This window comes from Adiantum capillus-veneris, chromosome 20 (genome assembly GCF_014529385.1).
Source record: "Adiantum capillus-veneris isolate H3 chromosome 20, ASM1452938v2, whole genome shotgun sequence".
Taxonomy (NCBI): Eukaryota; Viridiplantae; Streptophyta; class Polypodiopsida; order Polypodiales; family Pteridaceae; genus Adiantum; species Adiantum capillus-veneris.
The window spans coordinates 30,061,526-30,085,797 of record NC_140950.1 but is presented as its reverse complement, the minus strand read 5'-3'; the positions used below and the strand labels follow the sequence as shown (position 1 = coordinate 30,085,797).

The 24,272-nt window shown below is 45.8% G+C and overlaps 1 protein-coding gene across 1 annotated transcript in view; it reads left to right on the top strand.

Annotated features, from left to right (window-relative positions):
- The window catches only part of LOC147432304 (putative membrane protein At3g27390), a 119,256-nt gene that overhangs the window by 18,870 nt on the left and 76,114 nt on the right, over positions 1-24,272 (top strand). The gene's annotated exons all lie outside the window — the stretch shown is intronic.

Below are 24,272 nucleotides of genomic sequence, written 5' to 3'. Positions count from 1 at the left end.
AGCGTTTGGTTGTATGCTTGAACCTCCAAGCGACGCAGATTGCGGTATGGGGAGCGTTTGGTTGTACAGTCCTCTGAGCTCATGGCCCGGACCTTTTTAGATTATTTGCAGGGGGAGTGACGAGGTAGTCGTTGAGTAGCTTCATACCGTAGACCGTTTGTCTCGGGGGAGTGCTCAACGACGCTGCTTGTTGTGTTTTGTAACATGCATATGTAAGCATTTGTGTTGCATTATGATGTGCCAATTATTGAATATTCCTAATTGGATGAGATTGCCTGGGTATGTACTTTTTTACTGCATCAAGATACCCGTGGAAGATCGGTACGGTCTGGGTGCGATGGCTAATTTTACTACGCCGGAATATCAAGAGTTCCGATCTGGACGAAAGGAGAAGCTAACTCCTTGATCAAAAGAGCAGAAAGGAGAAGCTAACTCCTTAATCAAAATAGCCGAAAGGAGAAGCTAACTCCTTGATTAAAAGAGCAGAAAGGAGAAGCTAACTCCTTAATAAAAAGAGCAAACCGATTGTCCCTCGGAATTTTTTTTGAGCTAACTTGAGTTGTTTTGCAGATATGCTGTAATCGTGGACGATTACTCTCTTTCAAGAAGGGGAGATGTAACAAACTGCTGACGTGTCAAAGCCCTGAAGAAGGGAACCAACTTGAAGATGCCGGCCGAGGGGCCTAAACCCTAAGAAGAACAAGTACCAGAAGAAGAAGTCCTACCAACTTATGGGGACCCCGTTCGAGGGGTCCCAAGTGACATAAAGGATTAAAATAAAGCAAGACTTGCACACACGCAAAAATTGATGACGTGGCAGATTTTCGAAAATTGCGCTGGCATGATGACGTGGTAGGCTGTCCGGATTTCCGTGATTTACTTTGGTAGCTTTTTGGCTTCGCTTTTGAACCAGATACTTTTTTGTTTGAAGGCTTTTCACTGTAATTGCTTTTTAGGCGAAGGGTCTTTAAATATGAGGCTAGGGCTCATTCTCTGGCATGCTTCCTGGATAAGGTGCAGAGTCTGGAGTACTGGCTTGTACTGTGTTGATGCAATATAAAGAAATACCGAAAGGGGCACCAAGTTTTGGGGCCAATACTCTTGGGTGGAATTCCGCCACTCTGTGTCGCGTCGTCTCTCTCTCTCTTGATTCAGTTGTTATTGAAGTGTTAAAAGTCTGTTCAGTTTGTTCTTTTATATTGGCACGTGGTGCCCGCCTTGTGACAACACCTACAGAGTGTAGCATTCGTTGCTCCCATTCTATTGCGGCTTTGGCACTATCTTCAATGGCTTTCTCTATTAAACTATGGAGGCAGGCCACTTCTTCTGCAATTAGCACCTTTCCTTCTTCTTGGATTTGTGGAGGTATCTCCACCAATATGGGTTCTTCTGAACTTTCTATGAGCTCCATAGGCTCTTGCTGGGCGTTGACTCTAGTCGCTTGGATCCGGGTCTGTAGGTTGACCCTGTGCCTACTCTACCTCTTGTCTTAGGTCTGCTAGTTGCTCCTGCACCACTTCATCTCTTCTTGTTGCCTCTTTTGCATTGTTGAGCAGTAGCTCTTGCATCGTCTCCAATTGTTGCTTTAGCTCGTCATTCTCTTTCTGGAGCTCTTGTTATTGTGCTTTTAATCTTTCTTATGCTGCCAAAGACCCTTCTGCAATATGGATTCTTTGTCTTTGCTCTAACTTTAATTCCCTTTGTAGAGCTGCAATCTGGGTTTCCAAGGCTTGTACAACCTGGTTATCTACTCCTGCGCTTGCTCTAGCGGCCCTTGGGGTTCCTCTCAGCCAAGATTCTACCGCGACACAACAGAGATTCACTTCAAAACAGTTCACAATTCACAATTGATTCGACACGGGCCGGCAAAGGTCCGTGCCTAGAGATATTGGCCCCAAAGACTAGTGCCCCTTTTGGTGTTTCTTTTTTGTATTAATCTGTGTTCAAAGTACAAGAGAGTGGGAGGGTTCTCATTCTCAGACTCTGCGTCCAGATGCTTTGAGAAGTGAGGGCCTTGCCCGCTTATTTATATGTTATAAGGGATGCCAAAAAGCAGAGCCCCAAAAGCTTCTCAAATAGAGCAGTTGTCCCAAAAGCTTTAAAAATTAAAGCATCAAGCCCCAAAAGCTACCGTACAGATCTGCTAGCGTAAATTAAGGGATTCCGTACGCTGTGCCACGTCGTCAGCTCAGCTTTTTCTGCGTCGTAAAACCCGTCGCAATTTTCGGAAATCCGTACCAGCCTATCGGCGCATATGGCGGGGGTTCCGTACAGTATGCCACGTGTCACTATCCAAGGGCCAGCCACTGTGGGTGTATCCGGGCATGCCACATCACTGGTTTGTGACATACCCCCCTCTTGAAAGCATTGTAATCGCCCTCGATTACGCTTGCAAAACAGACAGAAGCCCTACATTGTCTTAGCAGACACTTACTGTTAGTACTGATGCTCTAGGAACAACACATCTAGCACATGTACCAATCGACAGTCACATCATAGGACATCATTTGACATCACAGGACATCACATGACAAATCACATTAAAAAATCATTCCAATCTCAGACCATGATTAATCGACAATGTATTTAGCAATCGCATCTAGATCCAGTCAGGACCTCATAGATGCCCGATTAACTAATTCTTATTGCAATCATGTCTATAGAGATTTATCAAATCGAAATGTTGCAGTCATTTCGTGTATCAGTTCCTGCACTTAAACAAGTCAAGTACAAATCAATATCATATTATCGGAAATTTCAAATCTTAAAGTCACTACAGCAGACTACTTTCAGCTCACAGTATCCTTGAAAACCATTAGGGACACCAGTGACTTTATTATCAAAAATCGGGGCAATCTGTTGACAAGGAGCGGAGTGACTCCCCTCTTGTGCAAGCCTGCTGCACCAAATTCCGCCCAAGCTGAAATTGGGGTTCTATTGGATTAGACTATGCTAAACCGAATGCTTCAAGGTAAAGGTTCACAACTTGAGGAGTATCTGCCAAGTCCTCCTCCTCCATCCACTTCGCATCCAATGCGGGATAGTTCTGGAATTTAACCGAGAACCGTCTTATCGCTTTACCTTTAAGCTTTCTATCTTTATGTGTCAATATCTATTCTGGAACGAGTATCTCCTTGCTTTCCTCCACTTCGGGTTGGTCATCTGGCTCCCCATCATCGGGCACATCGCCTTTAAAAGGCTTCAAGAGACTCACATGAAAAGCATTGTGAATTCTCCAAGTATCGGGCAGCTTCAGTCTAAAGGAGGCATCATTTATCTGGAAAGGTCCATAGTATCTCATGCTAAGCTTTGGAAAAAGCCGCTCCTTTCCCTTTTTCTTTCTCAGGCGTGCCTTCTCAAAATGCAAGAGCACCCAATCGTCTTCCTTCAATTTCAAATCGCGTCAGTGTCGATCTGTTGCCTTCTTGTGTCTTTCTTGAGATTTTGCTAAAGCCTCTCGGACCTTAGCAAAAGCAATGTCCAAGTCCCTCGTGTACTGGTCGGCTTCAAAAATCTTATCTTTTGTGCTTAGGCAGGGTGGAACCTTCGTAACACCTTCAATAATCTCAAATGGCGCCTTCCCCATCGAAGAGTGGATCGTCTTAATGTAGACAAACTCCACCAAGGGCAAAAACTTTTCCCACTGAGTCTTTTGATCAGAAATGTAAAACTTCGATAAATCCAGTACGACTGAATTTGCAATCTCAGATTGTCCATCTGTGTGCGGGTGGAAAGATGGCGAGAACTGCAACCGTGTGCCAATGTTCTCCCAAATAGCCTTCCAAAACAAACTCGTGAATCGAGGATCTCTGTCAAAGACTATTGTCTCAGGCATGCCATGTAGTTTGAATATTTGCGCAATGAACAATCGTGCTAAATGATCCGACTTGACTGTTTTCTTCACTGGAATGAAATGAGCTTGCTTGCTAAATCTGTCAATAACAGTCCAGATACCATCATGCCCACTCTATGTCTTCGACAGATCAAAATGAAATCCATAGCAATACTTTCCCAAGGGCGGGTAGGAATGGGTAAAGGCTGTAACAATTCCTGTGCTTTACGCCTGTCAAACTTGACCTTCTGGCATACCAAGCAACTGCGTACAAAATCGTCCACATCCTTCTTGAGTCTCGGTTAAAATAAGTATTGCTCCACACCTTTCAAGGTGGTGTCAATGCCGCGGTGACCCGTAAATGGTGGACAGTGGCATTCGGTTAGAACCTTTTCTCTCAACGGCTGTGTAACGCGTAACATCGTTTTCTTCATCAAGTAGCCATCCCGAATGGAATATCCCGCTACTACTTCCCCATGCTGTATTTGACCGAATACTTCTGCAAAATGTGGATCTGTAGCGTACTGATCGACCATGTCCTCGAAGCTTCTATGGTGTATCGCGGAAATAGCCAGACCCAATGGGTTCGAGACAAAGCATCTGCCACCAATTTTTTTGGTCACTGCACATGGACAATCTAGAAGTGAAATTGTGACAAGATGTCCTCTCATCGCATCTGCTTTTCCGATATCTGCTTCTGTGACAAGAAGTGGCGTAAACTCTGATGAACTGTGAAGACCATAAAATCGGCTCCGAGTAGGTAATGTCGCCACTGAGTAAGAGCATGGATAACCGCTAAAAGCTTTTTCTCATATATCTGTGCTGTCAATTCTGGCCTCGATAACAATCGGCTCTCATAGGCAATGACATGGCCTTCTTGCACCCAGACTACGACCACAAGCATCACAATATACCTCGAATGACTTCTGCAAATTCGGCAAAGTCAAAACTGGTCCCGTAGTCAATTTCTCTTTCAATGTGTGAAAAAGCAGTCACCTCTGTGGGTCCCCACGAGAAAGGGACTCCTTTCTATATCAAGATATGCAAAGGGGAAGCAACCTCTGCGAACGTTCTAATGAACCGCCGGTAGTAAGAACATAAGCCCAAGAAGCTTCTAACTTCATGGACATTCTTCAAATCGGGTCAATCACGTATAGTCTCAATCTTGGCCGGGTCCGTCTGCACTCTTGTTGCTAAGACGATGTGTCCCAAAAAGTGTATCTCTGGTAGGAAAAATTCACTCTTCTTTGCATTAATCACCAACTTGTGATCTCGCAATGCCTGAAAGACCTGTAGCAGATGTTCTCTATGTTCTGCCTCATCTTTGGAGAAGACAATAATGGCATCAAAGAAAGTGCCAACAAAAGATTTGTACTCTCTGAAATCTTGTCCATCATTCGGTTAAAGGTCGCTGGAGCATTGGTAAGGCCAAAAGGCATCACCAAAAACTCGAATAAACCGAAGGTCGTTCGAAAAGCTGTCTTGTAGACATCTCTCGGCGCGATTTGGATTTGATGATTCCGCTCTTCAAATCGGTCTTGCTGAAACAAGAGGATCCTAGAATATCATCGATCCTAGGAATCGAAAATCTGTTCTTGATGGTGATTTTGTTGAGAGCTCTATAATCAATGTACATTCTCCAAAATCCGTCTTTCTTCAAAACCAACAACACCGGAGAGCAGTAAGGTGAAGTACTTGGCTCGATAAGACCCTTTTCCAAGAGGTCTTTCACTGGTTCATAATCTCTTCATTCTGGACTCGGCTCACACGGTAAGGTGGTCGGTTCGGTGGTGTGCTTCCAGGTATCAGATCAATGGTATGATCCTTAGGACGAGCTGGTGGCAACTTGCCTGGCAGGCCCTCAGAATAGCAATCGGCATGAGTGGAGAAAATCTTGGCGTTCTTTATCAAGTTCAAACATATCTGTCCTATGTTCATCATTTAACTTTTTCAAAAAGATCGAGTAAACAAACAGACTGGTTTTCATTAATTTCGAAACGGCTGAAGCCGATACAACAGGGATAGACTCGCCCTTAAGTTTCACATCAAGTACAATGTTTCGGCCCTTTTCAGTAGTCAATGTCGCTTTCTTCGCCCGATAATCGACCACGGCATTGTTCTTATGGTACCAAGGGACTCCCAGGAGGACATCACAACCTTCCAAGGGCATTATGTTGAAGTCCTCGTCCCCCAAATTCCCCTGACAATGCAACCGAAGTTTGCCAATGACAGGTGTAATGGCCACGTCCTTGCCAGGTGCCGCTAGAAATGCCTTTGCTTGTGGTCCCATCCGATCGGGTGTAATCTCGAGCCGCGCCGCAATTCAAGTGAAATGAAGTTGGCCTTGGCTCCTCCGTCAAAGAAAATCAGGGCTTCTTGATCTTTGACTTTGCCCCACGCTCGACAAAATTCTGTACTTTCATCAATCGTGCTTGGGTCATTACCCATGCAATCTGGAACCAATCCTGCTTTCATCTTGCCTTTTCGTCCACGTTCCTCAACTGCTTTCGAACTCTCTGGCCTTTCTTCATCTTGTTCTTTCTGTGCCTTTTTAGGGCACTTCGCGGAGATGTGTCCATTTTCTCCGCATCCAAAACACTTCCCCTCTTTGATGTAGTTGGCTCTCTCCCGAAGAGTGAGTTGGGGTCGTGCATCCTTATCTTTCTTTTCTTGGGGGCTCTTCTTCTTTCCACTTTCATTATTGGACTTGGGCAGCTGTCCACCAGCCACGACCTTACAAAATGGGGGGAGGGGGGGGGGGGGGGGGGTTTGGTTTGGGGGGAATATCAGTGGCCATGGGGAAAAAATATTGCAAGGCTGGGAAAAATATTCCCAGCCTACAAGAGCCTAATGACCATGGAACCATGCCTAAAACCCAAGCTAAACATGGCTAGACACAAGCCGACATGAGTAAGCTACCTCACATTAGGCGGGCACAGCCACAAAACAACCCTCACTCCCTAGCACCTATCCGTGGGAGAAATCGGGACCGACTGGATGAACCAAGAGAGATGCGTGAACTCTTAACACTCCCAAGGTACAGTCTTTTGGGTTACCAGTTCTCTTTGTTTGTAAGAAACCAAACTCATTTGAGTTTTGTGTGGATTTTAGGAAACTTAAAACAAGGATGGTCAATTTCTGGAAGCCGAAACCTCACTTGGCCGTTTCTTTGGAGCATCTTCGGGAGGCACAACAAGTTTCCAAAGTGGACCTATTGAGTTGCCGCCACAAGTGTGGACTTCCAAGAAGCAATCCAAAAGAAACCACCAGAGATCATTGTTCGAGTTAACGGCATTAAGCCAGAGCGTTTCCCAATGCTGCAATTTCAGTTTGGGAATAAGAAGCTCAAATTCAAGGATCAAGGGATACGCTTGGGTGGATGAGGAATTTTTCATCGACTACTCAGATTTGCTAGCCTCATACATGGAGGCCATGTAGATCGGTACCTGTACCTCACTTTAAGCAGGAGGGGATGTCACGTGCACATGGCTCTGTGTGCCATGTGGACATGCTTCATCGACTTCCAAAGCCAATTTTTACCTTCTTCCTAGATTGGAGTCCGAACAAGTCCATTAGATCATGTTTTCCAGTTTTGGAACCCTCTTGCATAAATGGTTTTATACGCATTTTGACAGATGTTATTACACTATGGTGAGCATCTGGCATGACGTGCATGTAGTACTAGGTTAGAAGAATCCAACGAGCCATTCCTTGCTTCGATCCGATTCTTGGGTGGGCAGATGTGCGACAATTTCACCCAAACTTACATCCCTTGACCTAACTTATTAATAAATCAATTATTTGTTGGGTATGGTGGACAATTTTCTCTACCTAGGCCTTAATAAATTTATAAGGCCTATTTCCTCACCTATAAAAGAAGCCAGGCAGCGAGCGTTCTCTACAGATGAGCCAGCGCTAGCTTGAGGAGCATAGAAGACCCAACGTTTTGCTTCAAGGTCAGCTAGCGTTTGCTACCAGTGGTCATCTACCCTTGCGTTTTGCACAAAACGCCAAGATCAGCCACAGCGGTAGCCCTCAGCCCAGTGGATCAGCCAGCGCTTTAGTTTTCAGCCCATCCCGTCACGGAGAAGTGTGAGACCTGCTAACACTAGCCTTCACAGATGCGGTCCGGTGCTTTGGCAGCCGATTGAGCTTGTCCTTGGCCATTCCCTTGCCGGCATTGAGTGCTCCATTGCTGTCCATCATTGGCATCGTTGAAATCTGCGTTCTCAGCCTTGCTTTACGTGATAGATCTGCTGCGTTTTACGTCGCAGATCTGCGTTTTTGCAGCCTGTAACAGGCTTGGACACTTCAAGCGAGAAATCAATAGCAACACACGAACAAAAACTTCAAAATCACTGAATTTTAATATATATATATATATATATATAATGTAGAGAGAGAGAGAGAGAGAGAGAGAGAGAGAGAGAGAGAGAGAGAGAGAGAGAGAGAGAGAGAGAGAGAGAGATTTTATTTACGTCTGCAAAAGGCCAAAGAGAACTGGCCTATGAGACAAATCAATGTACAAAGTATATATCCGCTTGATATCCTGTGTGCGTGCGAAGTAACAAAAATGTGGGGTGTGACCGGGTAATAATCGAACATCTGGTATATACAATGGCGTGTGTGACCGGGTAATAACAAAGCATCCTGTGTACAAAATGTAGTGTGACCGGGTAATAACAAAACATCCGGTATACATGATAGAATATACAACTGTGATAGGAGGGAGGAGGGTGTAAGGTGTATGTGGCTGAGTCAGCTCCAGCCACTGGTGAGGGTAGGGTGTAGTATCTTATACATCCGCGAGCCTGATATGATGAGTCTAGCTATGTGAGCTAGGTCAAGCGTCTGCTCTGCTCTGCTCTGAATGTGGGCTGCATGTCGTGCCCTGATGGCCTGAACCTCTCTCCTATGTCTCTGGGATGCTCGAGAGCGATATCCTGGTAGCCGTGGTCTCCGTCTAGCTCTGGCCTCCTCAGCTCGTGCTAGAGTCATCCCCTGGTATGCGGGTGGCTGTGGCTGCTTCTGTGTAGGTGCTAGAGCCTGGAAGTAATCCGTGAGCTGTGTCTGTCTGTCCTCAGCTCTACCCTCCCCCATCTCAAGGGCTCGCTCTCTATGCTGGTGCATCTCTATCAAGAATCTCCCCAGCAGCCTCTGATCCAATGATGTCATCACTGACTGTAGTGAATCTCTCGGTCTATCAAACAGGATGGGGTATCGTGATCTGATCTCAACATAGTGGGGACATCTGCACAGGAAGTGGCTCTCACACTCTACCTCCTGTCTGCACAATCTGCATAGCCTGGCCTCACGTGGGATGCGGGCTGCTCTGCCACTCTCTATCTCTAGCTGATGTGATGATATTCTGAGCTGTCCAATGGCCACCCTCGTGCCATGCGGTAGATATATGTCCATGTATCTAGGCCGCTGTATGAACCCATCCTCAGTGAGCGTGAGGAAGTGGTCTCTGTAGTATGCCATCTTCGTGGCCAATGGCCGCGAAGGTGTAATCCAGGTCTGCTCTGTGTATCTTTATATGAGCTCATACGTGATGACTGTGTTCCTCTCAGTGTGTGAGAAGACCTGGTGTGGTGCATCTGGATCATACTGTGAAGGAGGCAATCTGTCCATAGAGTAACCATAAGTCTGAAGCCACCTAGTCACACTAGCATACCATGACCTCTGATCTCCTGAGTCTGCTAGCTCTCGAGACGCCTCTAGAGCAAGGCGAGGTAGTCTGTCTGCTCTCATGTCTCTCAATCTGTGAAGATATCCCACAGTCTGGAATAGTGCCTCCACTACCATAGGTGAAGCACCAAACTCTGCTCTCACAATATCATGGGGAACTGATGGCTTACTTCGAATCATCCGGGCAAGCATCAGTATCTGTGGCCTCTCAAGTCTGCTCCACATGCCCTGAAAGATTTGGGGTCCATACTGGGGCAGCATATAGTAGGGCTGGAGTGACTAAGGTGTCAAATAACCAGCTCTTCGAGCGAGGCTCCTGAAAATGTGTCTGATGGCAGCCCCTCTCAAGCATAGCTAGCGCTGTGTATGCTCGGGTGGTGCGGTCTCTAGCAGCTTGTGCCATGGAGAAGCGGCCCGTCCTAGCAGTGAACGTGATGCCCAAGTACACATATGACTCTACCACCTCAATCTGGCTATCTGCAAATGGGAAGACTGATCTCCTCCGAACAATCCCTGAAGTGTGGAATATCAGAACCTTGGTCTTGCCAAGGTTCACTGTCACCCCTCTGTCTGTACAAAAGGAGCCGAGAGCCTGTATGTGGAGCTGTAGATCCTACTGTGACTCTGCAAGTAGAACAATGTCATCTGCATATAACATAATATGTACCTGAGTGCCTGAGAGGTCGGCACCTGCTCCTCCACTCTGTCTGATGTAGTATGCTATCTCATCTATATATAAGCCGAAGAGAGTAGGGGAGAGCGGGCAACCCTGCTTCACCTCAATGGTGCTAGTGATGCTATGTGAAAGTCCGCTAGGGCATCTGATCAACTTAGACTCTAAGACTACTCCATAGATCTTGGCCATCATATGGCCAATCATGATAGTCCTGTAGTTAGCTGGATCCATACGGTCCCCCTCTTTGTGTAGAGGCACTATGGTGTGTAGAGTCCAACTCTTTGGAAATCCCTCTGCTAGTGCCCTGCTAAACATATGTGCAATCAATGGAGCCAAAGTGTGTGCAGCATACATGAAGTGCTCACCCTGAAGCTCAATATGGTCCGCAGCCCGTCGGTGCTGTAAACTCTGGATACCTCGTCTCACCATGTCTATGGTAAATAGAGTGGGAGCTGTGGGTCGGGGCTCCACTGGGTGTGGGATGGGAGGCTGGTCCGGCATCTGGTATAGTGTCTTAGCATATGCATGCCAAACTGCAGGGTCCTCTATAGGTGTAGGGGGGGCCCGTTGTCTCATGTCTCTCCAGGAGACTGCTGCCTCTCTGCTCGTGAGTGTATGATACATGTCCCACCACTGTGTCTCCTCAAAGGCTCTCCTCTTACGTCTAGTAAGAGTGCCCATCTGCCTGTGCATCTGTCTCTCTGAGATCTGTCCAGTGACATGCTGTGCTCTGAGGCTCCGGTATAGCTGTCTGCACTCGTCGTCATACCATCTGTTTTGGGGCATCGTCCCAGGGCGTGGTGCATCACTAGAGTGTGTGGTGAAGGGGAAACTCTCTAGTGCCGCAGAGTGGAGAATGGTAGTCAGCTCACTGGTGAGCGTCGAGAGTGGGGCGTCTGGGTCTAGCTGTCGAATCCCTGCTTACACATGGTATCTGTATATCTCTGATAGCTCCTCACTGAAGTGTATAGTGGTATGCTGTGTGGAGGGAGGAGGAGGTAATGTGGGTGAACTAGTCCTGATAGATAGACTGATGTATGTATGGTCTGCCCCAATGGGTCGTGGTGGGATGGTGAAAGAGCTAATGATATCCATGGCCCCTATGGAGCCTAAAATGTAATCCACTATGCTCTGCCCTCTCCTGCCTCCATGCCCCATCTTGCCCCCTTTCTGGAAGCACGTATACCCTCTCGATGTCGGCCAGCGGGACATCCCGTTGTAAATCAAGAGGTGTGCTGAGCCCAATGCCAATAAGTGTGACCCATATCTGGTGGAGTCACTCCCTCTATCCTCTGAGGTCCGCCCTAGCCCCACGTCCTCTGCTGCTATGGTGTGTAGTAAGGTGGGATCATCGAAGTCATATATCTCACACTGTCAGCTCTGTGTGCGGGCATTGAAATCCCCTACAAGTAGGATCTCTCCCAATGCCGCGTAGTGAAGGATATCCTCTGATAGAACTGAGAAAGGTGACTGTGTCTGTGGCCCCTCCTCCTCCTCAGCTACACTCTCCTCCTCCTCATCCTCCTCTAGAGTCTCCCCCTCCAATGTAGGCTCATGCTGTGTCTCTGCATGCTCTGCAAAATGTGATCTGCGCGGAGGGAAATAGCATAGTGCAACATGGATGGCTCTTCCCGGAGCTAACTGTATACGTACCCACATGAAGCGGGCCTCTGTGTCCCTGCTCATCACTGTGACTCTGTCCTGTAGCTCTCTCCGTACTAGGAGGGCGATCTCTCCTGATCCCTGTGATGCTGGCTGCCTCCCTGTGGACCTCCTAAACGAAGACTCCCAATGATAGCCGCGAACATGTGGGAGACCTCTCTCCTGGCGCTCATGTGTCTCTGTGAGCATGATGATATCCCTCCCCTCCATCACCTCCTCTAGACGTCCTGGCTGAGTCCATAAACAACCATCACAATTCCATACCCTAATGGTGATCTCAGAAGGTGCCGCTTCCTTGATTGTCTCCATAGTCTCATAGGCCGCGAATCCCTATGCGATGGGTTTGCCATCCACAAAGATCCGCCCATCCCGATAGAATGCCTTCTTACCCTCCCTCCTTGCTTGCATGATTTTTGGCATGCAAAGCTTTCGATGCTCCACTTGGGTTTTGGTGAGGTCCTCATCAATGTATATTGGCTCTCCCGCCAATCCTCTCAATGCGATCCTCTTTTTTAAGAAGGCAATCTTGTCCATGAGGTCCTTGAATTGTAGCATGAGGACCCTCTTTTGCGGGTCTTTCCCTACTCTCCATGCTTTAGTGAAGGGGGTGGTTGTGTATCCCAACTTGGCACACAACGTGCGCCCATCGCTCTCCGGTGATGCCCCACCCTCCTCCTTGATGCCGCTCACCCGCACATTAAGCATGCGGGCCTCTCGCATTTTCTTCTCTTTGAGGGTGGCGTGCATCCCTAGTGTCTCTTCATGTTTCTTCTCCTCCTTCACTTCCTTTTTGATTTTGTTACGGACTACATCCACCCATCCCTCCTTGGTGGCTTCCATCTTGACCTCCATTGCTTTGGTGAGCTCCTTGGTGATTTCTTCTTTGATGGCCACCTTGTCAGCTTCTTGTATTTCTCCTTCTTCCTTGAGCTCTCTTGATGCGGCCACTTCTTCCTTCAAGGAGATGATCTCCTCCTTGAGTTTCGCATTCTCTAACTCGAGGCTTTTGATGGTCTTCTCCATTGCTTTCATTTTCTTCAATAGCTTGTTCTCGATGTGAGTGAGTGTGGAGTTTGTCTTAGTCTTGTTCTCCTTCACAAGGGAATGGAGCCCCGCCTCGATTTTCTTGAGTCGGTCCTCCATGGAAGTCATGGCGACCTCCAATAGTGAAGGAAGAAGAGAGGGGGGGAAGGTGAGGGGGGAGGGGAAGGTGGGGGGGAGGGTCACTCCAGCCCCTCCATGTTGGGTTGGCTAATGGCGTGGGGTTGGATGGGCTGGATGGGGAGGCTGGACAATCGGGATGCTGCAGAGCTGCTGGACTGCTGACGGACGAGGGTGCTGCTGCTTGCCTTGATGTAGCAAACTTCAATATGCAGCTGCAGGTGCGATGGTAGTGTGCACAGTTGGCGTAGTTGTGGGCGCACAGAGAGAGATAGAGAGAGATTACTGCGTAAGCTTCCCTAGCTCTTCAAGTGGCGTGCAGCAGCAGAAAGCCATGGCGCGAGAGAGAGAGAGAGAGAGAGAGAGAGAGAGAGAGAGAGAGAGAGAGAGAGAGAGAGAGAGAGAGAGAGAGAGAGAGAGAGAGAGAGAGAGAGAGAGAGAGAGAGAGAGAGAGAGAGGACACGGCACGACGGAGTTCCGCGCCTAGAATTATTAATCCCAAAGATTGGCGCCCCTTTCGGTATTTCTTTATCATTAATCATTGCAAAGTACAACTCCACGGGGACCTCAACTCTCAAACTCTACGTCCAGATGCTGTGCAGAGTGAGAGCCTCAAAAGCATTGTATCAAAAGCAGTGCAAACCCAAAAGCGTATGCTCCCAAAAGCTGCCAACATGGAACGCGGAATTTTCGTACAGCATGCCACGCCAACATCCGTACAATCTGCCACATGAGCATGCCATCGCGATCTATGGAACCCTCTTTCAGAGTGCAAGCTCTGGTCTTTAGGGTTTTAGGCCCCTCGGTTGGAGTACCATAAGTTGGTACAACTTTGAGCGTCAATTTCTTTAATTTAGGCCTCTCAGCTAGGCTCTGTAAGTTGGATAGACTTTATTTGCATCTTTCACTGGCTGAAAATCGTAGCTACTCAAGGACAAAAACGCAATAGAAACCGATCAACCCCTCTTGATGCAAAAACGCTGGTCCAATGGTGCTTTCCGCAACGAAAACGGAGTCATTAGTAGGCCTTGTGCTGGCTGAAAAACATAGCTAGAATCAGCCCTTTCTTGTGCTCTAGATCCACTAGGTGCTGCCAAGCCTAGGCTCTGATACCATGTTACAGTGCAATGGAAGGTGTGGTGACAAGGAAACATGCGGAAGCAAGGTTGGATATATTCTATGTATGGATTTGTACTGTACCCTATAGCATATTGTACGGATCGTACAGTACAATAGTTTTTTTTTCCTTCTTTTTGGTTTTTGTTTTGTTTTGTTGTTGTGCTTGAAGTGGGTTTTTTGGGCGAGGAGAAGTGGATTTTTAGTCTAGCGCAAAAATCATCCCCACTTGGCGCCAGAGGTGCCTACACCTACAAATTGTTTAGAGATGGAGATTCAGACCATATGAGAGCGGACAACAAGATCTTTAGTGCATTATTTGGTTTTGAGCCATCATCAGAGGCTCATCATTGCATGAGCATGGGATACTTGATCCCGTATGAGCTTGTTTATGTAATCGTATTCTACCTTCTCCTCAATCCACCTTTATCATTGAGCTTCTGGTTCGTCACACTCCTCTTCATGGCTTCTTTTCTTTGGAATCTCTTGATGATAGGCTTCATAAACTCCTTGGCCCGCAGGATGAGCCAGAATACACTTCACTAACGGACACACTCACAAAAAGATTGTCTACAGTAGTTTCACTCTTTAATCTAGGAGAATTAATACATGTGGAGGTCAAGGAGAAGCAAGCAAAGGTCTTATGCTATGGCATGAGGGATAAGATAGCAGCCATGAAGCAGACAAACTCACTAAAGGGAACATCAATGTGGATATGTGATGAGCTCATACCCATTCAACTAAGGAATAGATCATCCGAGTTAGCAAAAGTGAGAGAAGCAAGGAACAATGGGAAATGTGCAGTGTATAGAGGCGGGAAAGCTATCATCGGAGATTTTGTCAACAAGTCATCCCCTCATCCCCAGATTAGCAGATTCAGGAACACATGATTGTAAATTTTTTGTATTCTTGTAAGAATCATGGATGATATATGTTTATATTCTTGTAAGAATCATGGATGATACATTCTTGTAATGGTCAGCTCATGACCATGGAGCTCTGAGCTACCGAGTTTGAGTTTGAGTTTTTCTTATTGATGGAGTGGGGGACGCTGTAAAGGATGTAGTTGATTTTTCCCATAGGTATCAACCTCTCCTGGATGTTAATAAAACTTTCTTCCTTTCTTTCTTGGGTTGGCCTCCTGTTGCTGCATCATGGCGAGTGACATAAGGTACCATGGTGAAACTGGCCCGTAGGGTGGTAGACTTAAGCTTTCACCCGATCTTTGAACTTTACTTGAATTTTATGACACAAAGGAACTTCATGAATAAGCCTGTGGACTGGAATTCAACACTTCAAAACAAAACATGGCTTGGCAGCTAAAGCACTCCCAAGCAGACAACGACACCCTGTTGGCCCCAAAGATTGGCGCCCCTTCTGGTATTTCTTTATTCTTGTTGCACTTGAGAAAAACCTCTAAACTTCTACAAGCTTTTTCGCTTTTATCGGGCTGAAATTCCCCTACTCTAACCTGATTTCGGTAGCATAACCACAGTAGAAGTCTCCACGGACAAAATCCCAAGCAAACAGTGACTTTCCACGCACTTTAGAGCATTATAGCACGCTGAAATATCTGTTTTTGGCCTCCAATTTGCACCAAAACACCTGTGCGGTGATTCCCTAGCTTCCCCGAAGCTCCTTGGACATGTAGGCATCAAAACTGGCCAAACCCTAAACCTGCAAAAATTATAGGAAGCTGTAATTCTCTGTTCTGCGCTCCGATTTGCGTGCCAATCACTTCTGTGGGTAGCCCTTGAGCTCCCACATGTGTAAGGTCATTTGCCCTCTGAATTAGACGAGATTCCTCGCGGGAAATCTCTCTAAATGGTCTTGTACAAGCGCACAAGAATTTCCCGAGGCCCGTGGCGATTACTTGCAGTTTACGTGCGAAACCGTAAACCTGCAAAAAAGCACAGTGGGCTGTAATTTTCTGCTTCGCATCATTTTGAGCAAAGAAAACACGTCTGTGTGTGTCTCAGAGGCTCCCACATGCAAAGGGACAGTTCCCTTGTAAATTGGACAAGGTTTCACGCGAGAAAACTCTTCGTTTTTGCATTCCTTTGCGATGGAACTGTACATACCTGAAGGGGATTAGCAATTAGCTAATTCGGTTCCTGTATAGAAGGCTCTTGCCTTGGCAAACGCGCATAAAACCCCCATAACCGAACATGGTCATCTGAGAAGCCCAACTAGAGGGGCATTACCATATGTGCAAAGGGGGGAGAGAGATGCGCGAGAGAAAATCATCGCGCTACATAGAGCAAGGGAGAAGGCAAGCTTTCCATTAAAGCTGTGATCATCTGCACCCACTACTCACACACACTGTGTAGCACCTATGATAAAAATCATCTTTTTGTCTCACTTTTGGGTGCCCCCTCTTGGATGATGTTTCGGGAAGCTGTGTGTTGGCCTACATGTAGCTCCCCTACTGCCAAGTGTCCATTTGACTCCTTTTGGTGGTAATTTCCTAGTACCCACCAACTTATAAAATCTTGCTGAGAGGCCTAAATGACTTTGAACTGAGCCTAGCCAAGCTTTTAATGCTCGGATTTCAGTTCTCGGCCAACTGTCGTTTCACACTGGCCATGCAATGTCCGGGCGTTTGTGATTTCAACAAGAGGGTCCCAAAAATTAAATAAAAATCAAGGGAAAGAAACCAGCAAATATATATAGTGGTTGTCACAATTTTGTGACATACCCCGCTCTTAAAATCGCAAACGTCCTCGATTGCATGCCATATATACATGCCATAGATGATTTAGTGTAGTTAGCATTTTATCATCACATGCATCTACAAGAAAGACTGTCAAGCATGTTTACAAATGACTTAATGAGACCTTCATACTTTTGTCAAGCAATGTACACTTCTATTGCACTGAATTTTTACGTACATGTGAAGTGCTAGCTCTATCATCACCCCTCTTTTGAGCACGTACCAAGCCCTTTGACCTCTGCTCCATTGAAGTGGTCTGAGTTGGGATATACGTGGATTGCAGCTTCAAGGTAACACTGCAATACATTTGGTGACTGTACATGCCATGGATGATTTAGTGTGGTAAGCACCCTTTTATCATCGCTCTCATCCGCAAGAAAAACTGTCAAACATGTGTACAATTGACTTAATGAGACCTTCATACTTTTGTCAAATGATGTATATTTCTATTGCATTGAAACCCTTGCTGGATGCCAATGTTACCATACATGGGGTTTGGCATCATGCCTTGCATACCCCCAAACACTGTTCTTGGCATATACTGCTGGTTTTGAGGCGCATAACCAGCCATGCTTTGAAACACTAATCCACCCCCGAAATACCTAGGATGTCCCGTGGGTGGTGGAAAAACCTGTTGCATAGCCTGAAAGTTGGTTCTCTATCCATTTAAACCAACATTTGGACTCCGAAAGGTGGCTGGCTGAACTGGTAAAGCCTGTGGAACTGGCGTCCTAACCACTTGTTCACGAACAAAAGGAATTTGCCTTGGAGCCTCAACTGACTCCGCAACATGCGAGTGCTCCTTGCCCTGCATGCTGTTGGTGCACCGACGGAGAAAACACATTCACAACAGCAGACAACTGTGTCCTAAACGCATCCTCGTCTACTTGCCCAGCCCTTGAGCTCCCGCACGTGTAGGGTCACTTGCCCTCTGAATTAGACGACTCTAAATTGTCCTGTACAAGCACCCAAGGCTTTCCCGAGGCTCCCGTGGTGATAACTTGCAGTTTAGGTGCGAAACCCTAAACTTGCAAAAAAGCAGAGTATGCTGTAATTTTTCTGTTTCGCATCGTTCTGAGGGGGGCAAACATCTATGCGTGTCTCAGAGGTTCCCACACACAATGGTACAGTTCCCTTGTAAATCTGACAAGTTTTCATGCGAGAAAATGATGAGCGCACGGCGAGTGAAAGAGCACGCGAGGAAGTGCAGTGTGTGTGTAGAGAGGGGAGGCGAAGGCAAGCAAGAGAGGAAACGCTAGCAGAAGAGAGAGGGCTCACGTTTTTGGGGAAAACTCAATAAGTGAGTTTTGGGTTTCCCCACTTTTATTATAAGTGACCTTTAAAAAATGTGTCCAGGTTCAATATGAACTTGGACAAAGTATAAAAATGTACAAAAAGGGGTTATTTAGGCCTTTAACCCAACAACCTCCCACTTAAAGGCATAAATGGCGCCTTTAAGCTACGTGACTCCCACCATCTCTATGCATAGATGATGATGTGCTTTGGGTAAGCACTTAGTGAGAGCATCGACTGGATTATGTGATGTATGGACCTTAACCAATGTAATAAGGCCATCCTCAAGCACTTCTCGTATGAAGTGATACCGCACATCAATATGCTTTGTGCGTGCATGAAACATGGCGTTCTTTGCCAGACATATGGCACTTTGGCTATCACAACCAAGCATAGGCGCCTTGGCAGGCAAACCAAACTCAATGCATAGGCGTGCTAACCAAATAGCTTCTTTGGAAGCCTCAGTGGCTGAAATATATTCAACCTCTGTCGTAGACAATGCAACAATCTTTTGCAATCTAGAACACCATGAAACAACACCTCCCGCAAGAGTAAATACATAGCCACTTGTGGATTTCCGTGTATCCACATCACCAGCCATGTCAGAGTCACAAAATCCCTTCAACTCCATTGGTCCTTTACCATAGTAGAGGCATTTGTTTTTAGTCCCTTTCAAGTACCTCATAATGGACTTCACTGCATCCCAATGTAACCTGCCTGGATTAGCCATAAACCGGCTAACAATTCCCACTGCATGGGCTATGTCAGGCCTAGTAGCAACCGTAGCATACATAAGTGAACCACAAGCTGAAGCATAAGGTACACTTTGCATGTCATTGGCTTCTTCCTTTGACTTGGGACAATCATCCTTGGAAATTTTAACATATGGCTGTAATGGCACACCAAGAGGCTTTGCTTCAGCCATGTTAAATCTGTCCAGCACCTTTTCAATGTACTTTTCTTGCGATAAATACAATAGTCGCTTGTCTCTTTGTTGTGTAACACGCACTCCAAGTATATGTTCAGCTGCCCCAAGGTCTTTCATTGAAAACGCAGATTTCAGCTGCCCTTTAAGAGCATCTACAGTGCTTCTTTTCTTTGCAGCTATCAACATGTCGTCTACATAGAGCACAAGAATGATCGGGCTGCCATCCTCATCACGTTTGGTATACAAACAATGGTCTGCATGGCTTCTTTTGTAACCATGTTTAAGCATGAAGCGATCAAACTTCTTGTACCATTGTCTACATGATTGTTTCAGCCCATACAAGCTTCTATTGAGCATACATACCAAATGTTCCTTGCCAGGGATGACAAAACCCTCGGGTTGCTTCATGTAAAGCTCTTCTTCCACATCACCATGCAAGAAAGCGGTATGTACATCCATTTGGTCCATTTCCAAATCAAGAGCAGCCACAATGGCAAACAATACACGCAAAGTGGTCATCTTCACAACAGGAGATAATACTTCCTGAAAGTCTATGCCCTTGGTTTGAACATATCCCTTTGCCACAAGCCTTGCCTTATACTTTGGTTTTGCATCAATAGTTTTGATTTTGTACACCCATTTGTTAGGAATAGCCTTCCTTCCTTTGGGCAATTCAACCAAATCCCAAGTATGATTAGCATGCAAAGCTTTAATCTCTTCCTGCATAGCAAGCTCCCACTTGTCATTGTGCTCACATGTCTTTGCCTCTTTATACGTAAGAGGCTCTGCCTCATCTGTCAACATAATGTAATGCAAAGAGGGGTCATATCGACTCACAGGCCGTCTTTGACGAGTAGACCGCCTCACCCAATGATCCACATTATTCGGCAATAGGTTTACATCAGGTGGCACTACAAAATCATCAACAATGGGCTGCTGTACATCATTTTCAGCATTGTTTCTTGGCTGCAAATGCCCTTTAGGAGCCACAATTTGCTGTCCAACATCATCTGGCTCAAACACCACTGGATCATCTACATTTTCAGCCATTTGTGGTGCATCCTGAGTATCAAAAATAGGCCTAACAGGTGGCTGGTCATGCTGAAATTTCACCCTTTTATGGTCATGCTTTGAGGCATAATTGTTTTGAAGCAGCCTTGCCTCATTAAAAACAACATCCCGGCTGCGTACAACCCTTTTGAGCTGAGGTAACCAAATCCTGTAACCCATTTCGCCTTCTTCACCATATCCCATGAAGAGGCCTTTAATGGACTTCGCATCTAGTTTACTCCTCAACTCAGGTCTAACATGCACAAAAGGTTCGCAACCAAAAATGCGTAAGTGATCGTATGAAGCAGGCTTGCCAGACCAAACCTCTTCAGGGATGTCACCTTTCAAAGACATGTGAGGGGATCGATTGCATATATGCAATGCAGTTTTCAAAGCTTCTCCCCAAAATCCATGAGAGAGATTAGCTGTGGACAGCATGCATCTCACCCTCTCACAAAGTGTCCTATTGAATCTTTCAGCCACACCATTAGAAGAGGGACTGTATGGTACAGTAAGCTCCCTTTTAATGCCCAAATTTTCACAAAACTTGTTAAATTCAGCACTTGTGTACTCCCCCCCCATTGTCTGTACGCAAGCATTTTAGCTTTCTACCTGTTTGGGTGGTCACAAATGCATGAAATCTCTTAAACGCAGCAAAGGCTTCATCCTTAGACTTAAGCAAATAAACCCAAATTTTCCTAGAATGATTATCAACAAAGGAGACAAAATAACATGCACCACCCATAGACTTAGTAGGCATGCTACATACATCGGAATGTACAAGATCAAGCACACAAGATTTACGAGAGACACCAGAGTAATAAGAACGCTTTACTTGCTTGCCATATTGACATTCATTACAAAAGTCAAGCTTTGTGTCTTTAGCATCAAGCTTGTTCAAAGTACAAAGCTTAGAAAGGCCCTTTTGGCTCATATGGCAAAGCATCTTGTGCCACAACTCCATGTGAGAGTTAATTTCAGCCAATGCAATAAACTTGCCCAACACGGCCTTTCCATGCATGCAGTAAAGTGTCCCTTTCTTTGTTCCCTTTACAATCAGCCTTTAGCCTTTAGTCTGATCCTCTCTCAAACAAGATGCTGTAACAATGCATATCCATCTGACTAACAGAAAGCAGACTCTTCTTGATTCCCGACACATATCGAACATCATGCAAGACAAGCTCATTTTTGCCATCTATGGAGAGATGCACAGTGCCAATACCCTCAATGGAACATGCATGATTGTTTCCAAGGTATACATGGCCACGCTTGCCCGCATCAAAAGTAGAGAAACACTCCTTGATAGGAGTCACATGAAATGAAGCACCGGAATCAACAATCCAAGTCTGGGACAATGCATCATTGACAGTCAACAAAGCATCAATAAGATCACTCTTGGTGATCTCTCTTGGTGATCTGCATGTCTTGTGAATGAACATTTAGAGAGGCATCAAAGTCATAAGCATCATCATCTGACAAAGTGGCACACAAGATGTCCTCTACATCTGACAGCCCCTCAATCACGACACTAGAAGCGAATTGGCCTTCTCTTTGTCCTTTGAGCTATCCTGTGCATCTGCCTTGACTTCCTTCTTCTCTTTCTTTTTGTCTCCACCATTCTTTTTCCTTTCTAACTCAGCTTTATAGTACCTGCAATCGGGTTTCTTGTGACCTTTCCTGCCACATTGATAGCAAGTCACATCACCCTTGCCTTTGCTTGCATTTCCCCTTTCTTTACTCTTACTCTTACTCTTTTGTGCATAAGCATTCTTCTTTTCTGTCCTGCCTCTAACCATGTTGGCAGAGCTGCCTCCCTCTCCACTTGCTTTCCTCTTGATTTTTTCATTCAAGATAGAACCCCTAACACCATCAAAGGTCAAATTGGGGTTATTGGACAACGAAACCACCAAAGTTTCCCATGACTCAGGTAAGGTCATAAGCAAGAAGATAGCTTTCAGCTTATCATCAAAAGGGGGCAAGCCAGAATCTTGTAACTGCGACAAAGTACCTGCGAACAATGACAAGTGCTCTGCCGCGCTCTTGGACTCATCTAGTTGCATGCCAACAAGTTTTCGCATCAAGTGCACCTGGTTGACAGGCGTTGTATTTTCATATATTTCCTTTAACTTCTCCCACACATCAAGAGCAGTCGTGAGACCTTTCACATCAATGACGGTCTCATCTGTCATGGCCATTTTAATGTATGTAACGGCCTTCTTGTTTATGCTACCCATGCTTCATTTTGTCATATTCTGTGGCTTCACCTGTTCAAGCGCCCCTTCGCAATCCTTAAGACACAGGATTCCTTGAATTGTGTCTTTCCAAAGATCAACACCTGTACCATCGAACCTCCTAATCTCGAAGAGGTTCTTCACATCCGAAGAAGATGAGGCCATAGTTGCACGAAATAAGAGGGATAATACGCTGAATTTTTGGGCAAAATGCGCAAAAATCGGAGTATAGCCTCACAGAGATGTGCACTACAGCTCCAAATGGTCACAGGAGTAATTTGGGGCAAAATAGGTCGATTTGGGCACAAAATTCAATTTCTGAAATTTATGCGCAGGAAATTTCAGCGCGCGAATTTGTGCTCGAAAACAACAAATTTAGTTGTTTTTAACCTCAGAAGACATACATAAGGCTAATACATAGCCTTTAGAAGCATGTAGGCGCAAAAGCCCCAATTTGTAGCATCAAAATTGCATGAAATTGAGCCACAGATGGTCATACATCGACAAAATTTGTCAAATGTGCGTGGATTGCATCTATTTGCACTTTCCCCAATGTAATTGCACCATAAAAACACTTGCAAAAACCTGCGTAAATCTGAAATTTGCTTAAAACACTTGTTTTAGGGCTTGTTTTTCGGCAATTTTAGGGTTTTCGGGGAGCGGGGACTTAGCAAAAGTATTCCCACACCTTAATACATCATTTGCAAAACCTGTATTTTCGTTGTCATAACTTGTAATTTCCTGTTTTTGACCTAATTTCAGCTTGTTTTGGGTCAATTTGGGTTGCCGGGAGCTCTCTAGTGTCCGAGGACGAGTCCTTTGGCGACGAAATTGCAAAATCTCGCGTTAAAGTTGACCTTCCTGGTTGAAATTCAGCGTTTGCAGGTTTGGGGGCAAACCCTAATCGGGCTCTGATACCAATTGATGAGCGCACGGCGGTGTGTGCAAGTGAAAGAGCACGCGAGGAAGTGCAGTGTGTGTGCAGAGAGGGGAAGCGAAGGCCAGCAGGAGAGGAAGCGCTAGCAGAAGAGAGAGGGCTCATGTTTTTGGGGAAAACTCAATAAGTGAGTTTTGGGTTTTCCCACTTTTATTATAAGTTACCTTTAAAAAATTGTGTCCAGGTTCATATTGAACCTGGACAAAGTATAAAAATGTACAAAAAGGGGTTATTTAGGCCTTTAACCCAACAGAAAAGTCTTCGTTTTCGCATTCCTTCGCGATGGAATTGTACGTACGTGAAGGGGATTAGCAATTAGCTAATCAGGTTCCTGTACAGAAGGCTCTTGCCATGGCAAACGTGCATAAAACCCCCACAACGGTACATGGTCATGTGAGAAGCCCAACTAGAGGGGCATTACCATATGTGCTAAGGCGGGAGAGAGATGTGCAAGAGCAAATCGTTGCGCTACATAGAGCAAGAGAAAAGGTAAACTTTCCATTAAAGCTGTGATCACCTGCACCCACTACACACACACACTCTGTGTAGCACTTATGATAAAATCAGCCTTTTGCCTCACTTTTGGGCGCCCCCTCTCGGATGAGGTTTCTGGAAGCTGTGTGTTGGCCTGCATGCAGCTCCCCTATTGCCAAGTGTCCATTTGACTCCTTTTGGTTTAATTTCCTAGTACCCACCAACTTATAAAGTCTTGCCGAGGGGCCTAAATGATTTTGAATTGAGCCTAACCAACCTTTTACTGCTCGGATTTTAGTGCCGGTTGGCCCGACCATCTCGTGGCAACCTGCTCTTCTTGACTATGGGTGAAACTCTTGGCCAATGGCCGGATGGTCGGGCCAACCGGCTCTTCTTGACTATGGGTGAAACTCTTGGCCAATGGCCGTTTCACACTGGCCATGCAATGTCCGGGCATTTGTGATATCAACAAGAGGGTCCCAAAAATTAACTAAAAATCTAGGGAAAG